This window comes from Cebidichthys violaceus, unplaced genomic scaffold (genome assembly GCF_023349555.1).
Source record: "Cebidichthys violaceus isolate CVI_PGR_0920_01 unplaced genomic scaffold, fCebVio1.0.p SCAF_6, whole genome shotgun sequence".
NCBI classification, from domain to species: Eukaryota; Metazoa; Chordata; class Actinopteri; order Perciformes; family Stichaeidae; genus Cebidichthys; species Cebidichthys violaceus.
Window position 1 is genome coordinate 7,274,742 of NW_027176816.1, and position 8,445 is coordinate 7,283,186.

The following is an 8,445-nucleotide window of genomic DNA, read 5'->3' on the forward strand; positions in this document are numbered from 1 at the left end:
TACATCCATCGTAACGCAGACTAATTATGGACTGTCGACAGGGACACATCATCATCCTTTAGAGCTACGAGGTCCATCACCTGCTAGCGCTCTATGCAGCTGCTCACGGTGGCTCATAAGTGCAGTGAGATGGTACAGATTCACATCAGGGTCATGCAAGAGACACATTTGCTGGACATCACAATGGTGTGAAAATATCAAGTTTCGGTTGTCTTTAAATATTTGAACTTGAAAAACAACAGAGATCAGTATTTCAGTCTAATTGTAGCTTAATTTCAGCTGATTAGTGGATTTGACAAAATGATGCCCCACTCCCACATGCCATCTTGGTGTCTGCGGAGTGATTTTACTTAAATTGATATTGGACAGCATGCACTCACAGTTCCAATAAAGCAGAGACTGATGCTGCTGCGTTGGTTTGGGCCTCACAGCTTGTTGTGTGTAAATGTCGAGCTATTAGTTTCCCAGGCTGCTTCACACTTCCTCTCTTGACTCGGCTGTCCGGTGCACTTTGAAGAACATCTCACTATCTGTATCCTGTAAACAAATAATTTCCCACCACAGTGTTACATATGAGATACACAAAAAGGCTGAGGTGACTTGATAATACACACACACACACACACACACACACATACAGTGTATATGCACAAGCATTAATGGCAATCCCACCTGCAGGATCCCTTACAGATGTTTATCTAAAAAAACAGCACATGCAGCCAAGAGGCCGTTTCCCATCTTCCCACTGATCCAGGAAAAGACTGTGTCGTGGACATTTTTCACACTTTGAGCGGCATTTTCCTGGCAGATTGAGATTGCGTGGGCAGAGATCCATCAGTCATATTCTCACATGGCTCTTTCAGCTGCTGTCAGCCTCCACAGTAGAGGCCAGATGGTCCTCTGTGAGGCCTGCTCAGAGGACTGACCCGACAGCCACGACAGCTCATTACTGTTTGACCAGCTAGTCTCACTGCAAACAACGCTGAGCTTTCACAGTATTCTCAGTGAAGGAGGCCACATGTTGCTCTGTAGAAAGGCAGATAGGGATTTCATGCTTTGGAGATGGATTTAGTTTTTCTCTCTCACTTTTAATATGATCTCTTTTAACACAGATCTCAGCTAAATACGTTGTTTTTTTAAATCACAAGGGGACAAGGTAGCAGGTTGGAGAGATGTGAACAAAACATATTGGACTCAGTGGATGAAAACTGCAAAGGCTCCAAAATGTGAGTTTGTAACCTTGTGAATGTAAAAATGTAAAGCATCTAAGATTTTCTTTAACCTCTCAACTGTAAAGCTGATTTTTATGTAGATCTTTTAGACTGAGACAAACTATTTGAAAATGTCATCTTGGTTTCTTAGAAAGTATGGCATTTCAATTTTCACTACTTTTGACATTTTAACAAATAATTGTTAATGGCTGCCCTGGTGTTATTTTAAAAATGTTTAGCATCGCATGAAGGCTTTTTGATTGGAGGTAAAATTTCTGAATATACCATGAAGTGGACTGAGAATTTCCACAGACGTTAGCAGGCTAACACGCTAAACAAACATGGGAAACATTATAGGCCTACATGCTCCTAGCGTCAACATGTTAGCATGCTGATGTTACCATTGAGCTCAAAGCACTTCTGTGCCGACTGACTGGCTGAGCCTCACAGAGCCGCTAACACACTGAACACATTCAGATACCAACAGACAGAAACAGTTTTTGAAGTATTAATATTACACTAAGATAGAGATGTTGTTCCTGAGTGTCGGCCTATACTCTAGCAGGGTCAAAAAATCCATTTCAGTATTGGAGAATTGTTGAACCTGGCAAGCTGTTTGAGAATACTATGATGTAGATGTGTGGTGAGGGGTGTACTGTAGATAGCAGTCGTAATCAGCTGGGAGACTACAAACTCAGAGAAACAGGTAGAGCAGGTCACGAGAGGCGACTGTTTCCGCTTCATTTGTTTTTTCCTGTTGGATGAGCAACAAGTTGTGAGCAGGGCTACATGCACTGGTGCGAGAGCTGTAGAGGTCAATTATCTGACGCAGAGTGAAGGGAAGCAGGAAGCATGAGACAAATTAAAGAAACATCCAAATTTATCTTGAAGCACTGTTTTTTTTTAATATGATCAAATAATTATATAGTAGTAGTATAGTGATTTTTACATTATAATATAGCCACATTAAGGTTAAATATGAAGAAGAACATGGCAGCATTAATTATCTACACACTCAAGCCCAGATAAACCACAATGCTCCTTGTCTTCCTGGATCCCAATTAGTTGGTTGAGGCGAATGCGGCCCCAGACGCCCACTGAAAACCGTCTATCTTTAACAACGGCAGCGTTCCCGTGAACTGTGAAAAGAATAACCTTTCATGTTTCACTTGACTTGAGCTGGAGCTTCATGAAAGAAGAGCCAGAAATATCTCTGGACAGACAATAAAGATAAAGGATTGTTTTTTCAACAAGATCAAAGGATATAAAACCCTCTTGGCATCAGTATGTGAACATCTATGTTCACATCCTAACTTCCTACAGGAAGTTAAAACAAAACACTACATTACAGAGAAAATGCTCAGCTAGTGTCCTTTTTAAGCAACAATATTTAAATACGCACAGTAAGTGGTTCCATTCATCTTCACATAAAAGTTGTATCTGTGAGGCTGAAGTGTCACAGGTAAACAGGAAGACGTTTAAAATTCACCAGGAAGAGGGGGAGTGCAGAGGTTACAGGATCCATCGGAGGAATATGATAAACACAAACCAGTCCATAGACAAACACCGCCTTCTGACTGCTTCAATCATGGAATATATAAAGGGACAGAATTACTCTGGTTATCTAAGAATGTTATGTTATGTATGTAACGTTATTAAAATGAGGATAGCATCCAGCTTTTCTGCCTTACCGGCTAATGGCGAATGTTAGCTAATGTTGACGTTAGCCAGCTACTTTGTTATATATTTAATAAAAACACATATAAGGTATACTAGCTGAGTCATTTCTACATTACTAAACCCTGATACCTGTTTTATTTAAATTACAATAATGTCACAGGGAACTTTACATTTTCGTTAGTAGTGAGTCTAATGTAATTGACTAGCTAACGGTTAGCCGTAACTGGCATTCAACTGGTATATAATTGATATTTAACTGACAAGTTTGAGCCTAATTCAATTCATGCACATATGGTATATTAAATGTTCATACAGAGATAGTTTTAAAAATAAATGTTTACAAATAAAATAAGTGCTACCAACTGAGGTTAGCTAAAATTATTTTACTCTGGATCAAGGCACAGCGCCTTCTCTCTTCTTAGCTGGCAAGCCAAAGAACCCTTAACCTGTTACCACTCCAGTCAAATTTGCCTAAAACGCCTATCCAAGGCATACCCAAAGTAAATTGAAAGCTGTTCTTGAACCATTTGGAGTACATGCATGGTTTTGGTTTATTTTGAAAGGTAACACTCTGAAGTGCTACTGGCATTGAGTAATAGAAGTTTGAACACACTGAAGTAGAAGGTTTTCCGCCTGAATATTTTTTTGCAAACAGATGCCTGCAGATGACTATAGCTGGGACTTATTAGCTGGAAACCACAATGGGGCCACAGCATGAAGCCTTCTCTGCTGGCCTAAACAGAATCACAAAGTTATAGCTATTTTATAATTTAATCATTTTTCACAAATACACTACAAGTATTATAGCTAACACTATCAAGTGTGTGTTTGCTACTTTTGCTAACGTTACAACAGCTAACGTTAGCTTAGTTACTACTTAAGCTAACGTTACAACAGCTAGCTTAGTTGTGTAGTAACATAATGTCAAGGTGATAAGTATGTTAACATTAAGCTAACATGGTATTGCTCTCAAGTGGGATGCTAAGTGAATTCAATTGTAGTAGCTTTTAGACTGTTTTAGTAGCTTGTGGACTTCATTAACATGTACATGTAATGGACTATTTAATGAGTTGTAGACTGGCCATGCTGATTGCCAACTGTATATTCCTGACTGGTTGCAAGTATGTTTTCAAATCTTTTCACTTTGGCAGAATTAGACAAAGCTAAATGTGAAATCAAGTTAGTAAATGGTGTTGAAGATGCTTTCAGAGGCAGACAGCAAGGGGTTAATGTTACCGTCGCTTATAGTGTAAACTGAGTGGCAGCTCTGACACGGTAACTTAACGTTATATTGCTGCAGCAAGCTGTCATTCAGTCAACATAATGACCGTGTTCAAAATGTTAAAGTTAAGGCTGAACCATTTACTGTTTCTGTTAGTATCTTTTCAATTTATGGTAGCAGCTAATTAGTTACTCTGCTTAATATGAGATACACTGCCCTACATTATAAGTTACATTAAAATAAACGATTTTGTTAGCTTTACTGTGGCTTTATGTAATCAGAGATCAGCATGTTCCTGAGGCCAAACGGTCACTAACCATGTTTAAATAACCACACAGCCTACAGATCTAGTTCTGATTTTGTGCAATTACCTTAGATTAATAGGAATATGTTCGACTTGAACACACAGTACACCAATATCCATGCTAACGTCTTGGTTAATCAGGAGGTCAATTTGTGAATATATCTTTACACAGTGCTCTTTGTCTTCCGTTTTTTTTTGCGTAAAACAGATAAATGCAGAATTCCAGCGCATCACAATCCTACTTGAAACCACCTTCATGGTGCAGTTGGGCAGCCATTTACCCCATTGGACATCCGTTTTCCAGAAAAAGGGGGTGTTTCTGTCCAGAAACTAGCCAAACATCTGACAATCTTGCAAGAGGTAAATATGTGTACACAATGTTGTATACAAATATTCATATTCTCTGGAGCAACTTTATGAAATGTACATAGTTTGAAATCTCTCAGTTTGAAGACCTCAAGAACAGCCTGGACTATTTAGATTTAGAGTAGAATTTAAAATAGTGCTATCTCTCTACACATTCAGACCTCTGACATTTCATGAAAATAAAGTCACAATTTAGTAACGTTCTTTAGTTAAAGAGAGCAGTCTATTAAGAGAATGTATAATGAAGTCAGTGTATTTTTTAAGGTCCGATATATATTCTAGACATTTTTTGTAATTATTGATGTTTTGAGGGATATTTCAACAACTGTAATTCTTTTTATACAGGTGACAAGTGCTTTCAACCCTTAAAGGGCTGCCATCCTCTAGGCATCCCACTTGAGGAAGATGATGGGCATCTCATTCGGAAGTATATGGTAAGTCACTGTAACTGCATGCCAGCCACATGTATTACAGAAAATGTTTTAAGATCCTAATATCACTAATAGTTACAACAAGTCATTGTGACAGCACAAAGAACTCAGTTCACATCTGTTGAATAGGTATAGAAAATGTCTGTGGTTTTGAGTAACAACAACAATGCTGATTTAACCTCATACTCCACTGTGTCTGTATGTAATGAAATATATAACATAAACACATTTTTCTTTTTTCTCATATTCTCTTTCAGTGTACAGGACATCAAGGAGACGACATCCTGAGAGACCTGAAGATATCCACCATGTGCATACATGTCATCAACAACAAGGGTGGAGAAGCTGGACGTTATGATGACATTGACATTAATGCTGGAGGAGTAATCATTCTGGACAACATTGGATCTGTAGCCCAAGCTCCTTACAATGAGGCCAGGAGTCACCTACGCACTGAACACATGAAGTCATTCAGAAAGTGCTCTTGCTTTCCCTCAAAGTACTTTGACCAAAGACCAAAATCAGTGCTGGACTGGTGGATTTCTTCAGTCGTTCATGTGAACCCTGTTTGCATTATTTCTGGTTTGGAGGTGAAGGAGAACATTTTCTATAATGTGAAATGCAGCTTAAGAAGATGTTTCAAGCTGAAAAAAGGGTGTTGGACTGTTTTTATTAACACTATTGTGAACCCTGGACATAGGGGCTTGTTTTTGTGAGACATTGGGTATTATATTCACTCAATGCATCCTTTTGATGTATGTGTTTGCTGTCATGCAGCTATGGTACTGGTGCATTGTTTTATTTTGTTAGCAATGGCACTGTTAAGTATATGTCCTGCATTCAAAGTCTTACTTACTGTAAGTAAAAGTGTTGTCAGCAAGTATTCTCATCAAAATTTACTTTTACATTTACTGCACAATCAAAAGTATTGTGCAGTAAATGCACAATAGAGCTTTAGTTTCTTTTCATCTGAAAAGAAACTAAACCTTTCAGACAAATGTAGTTAAAAATACAATATTTACCTCTGAAATAGGGGAGAAGTGGAAAGTAGCAGAACATAGAAATACTCATGCAAGTACCTTGTATTTTTACACAAGTACAATACTTGAGTAAATGTACTGATTTACATTGCTGGTAATGAAGATAATAAAGTTGTAAAAAGTGAGTATTTTGTTTGCTTCGTTTGTGTAAACATGGAATTTATTGAAAGTTAATATACTAGTAATAGCTATAAATGTTTAATTAGATCAAACTTAATTTTAGTTTGTAGAAATTAAACCATTAAATTGATCTGAATCTACAAAAACAAAATAGGTAAATAATAATTGAGGTTACATAATTCATTTTAGTATACTGAACATGAACATAGTGAGTAAACTTTACTCAAAATAGTTGAGGTAAAATTATGAATATAAATTAATTAAAGTCAACTTAAAATATATCTGGATTTAGATACATTTATTTCTTGCAACCACTTACCTAAAAAAAATTAGGTAAATCCAACACAACATTTTTTTCAGTGCATTGACATGACATTTTTAGCATTTTTAAATGGATTTCTGGAGAAGGCCATTTCCAGAAAAGCTGGACATCATATCAAAGGGTCGGTCAAGCCCACAGCTAGCAGCCCTGACCCAGCATGGAAAAGGATTTGTACAAATGGAATTTCTGGCTGACAGCGGCGGAGAAGCGTTGCACATTTTATGGCTAAGAATGCGTTTCATTTGCAACTGAGCTCTTGGTGTTTGGAGCTGTTTGGAGCTATGCTACACTAACCAAGGCAGCTACACTAAAGGGCATGCACAAGCTCTGTGCTTTTGAAAACTTTTGGAGAGACCTGAGTGGACTTGTTAAGTGAAGAGTAGCTGTGGTAAGTTAATTGATTTTGAGTCTTTACATCTGCAGTAGTGTTTCTACAGTGTTCATTTGTCTACATTACATTACATTACATTACAGTCATTTAGCAGACGCTTTTATCCAAAGCGACTTACTATAAGTACATTCAACATTGGTAATCAAAAGAACTACTAGTCACCAGAAGTCATAAGTACATTTCCTTTTCCAAACAAGCATCTAAGAGCATGAAGCAGAGCATAACTCAGAGCCAAAGTACAGGGCAGAAACAAGAGAAACAGTTAGTGCTATAAGTAATATGAATACAATAAGTGCAACAAGCTAGTATGAAAACAATAAGTGCTAAGTGGAAGGCTCAGGGTAGCACTTCCTGAAGAGGTGGGTTTTCAGCCTGCGCCGAAAGATGGGCAGCAACTCTGCTGTCCTGACGTCAGTGGGAAGTTCATTCCACCACTGTGGGGCCAGGACAGAAAACAGCCGTGACCGGGTCGATCGGCCACCAGGACCTCTGAGCGACGGGGCAACCAATCGCCCCGAGGTCTATTGTGTTGTTTTTATGAATAATATGCATGGCTCATGCTCTAGCGCCGCAGTGTTGCTGGATTGATTTGTTGCTTTGTTGTCATGTAAATATATGTGACTGGTTCTTGTGAGTTTTTCTTGTCATTGTGTTAATTACATTGTTTTGGACTATATGCATTGTCCGTTAATTACAAAGCATCCCGTCATGCGCGGGGTTATTGTCCGGACAATTGAATCCGTTCAGGCTCCCCGCTAAGCTAGTTAGCTTAGCCCCCTTGAAGACATGCGTGGTGCACAATTTTGATGATTTAAAGAAAAAAAACTTCTAAGTTATTGATATTTGTAGCAGTAACCACTGATACATGGGGTGTATCGATGTGGTGGTAGAAGTAGCACCTTTGTTTCAGCAGTTAACCACATCCCTTGGATGGACTTCTGGTACCGATCTTCATCACTGGCCCAACTCTCATCTATGGCTCCAAGAATTGCCAATGTACCGTAGCAGCAATGGCCACACCCCGGTAAACCCAGTGATCTCAATGTGAAGTCCACCAAACATGATTACCAACTTGTCCAACTTAGCCAGAGCATGCAACGGTTGATCAGCAGTAACAACAGGTGTCTGCCCTGGGTTAAGGAAAGCCACTGTATTACAAACCTTCCCCAGGACATGCTTGATGGTTGCAACTGAGTGAGCCTGGTCTCGCATTAGTGGCATCAGTGCTGAAATGCTTACTTCAAATGGATGGCTCCTGTTCTGCATTGCATGATGGGCTGACCATGTTATGCAGGCAGCATTATCCACATCTTCAGTGAGGTAAACATCTTCCAACCAGGCAAATTCTTCTTTCAAGT

At 38.8% G+C, this 8,445-nt stretch overlaps 1 long non-coding RNA gene across 1 annotated transcript; it reads left to right on the forward strand.

Annotated features, from left to right (window-relative positions):
• The first annotated feature begins 4,671 nt into the window (after positions 1-4,671).
• On the forward strand, positions 4,672-6,273 carry LOC137889753 (uncharacterized). Its single transcript, XR_011105236.1, has 3 exons — positions 4,672-4,777; positions 5,129-5,217; positions 5,472-6,273. It is a non-coding gene; the product is annotated as an uncharacterized lncRNA (long non-coding RNA).
• The last annotated feature ends 2,172 nt before the right edge of the window (positions 6,274-8,445 follow it).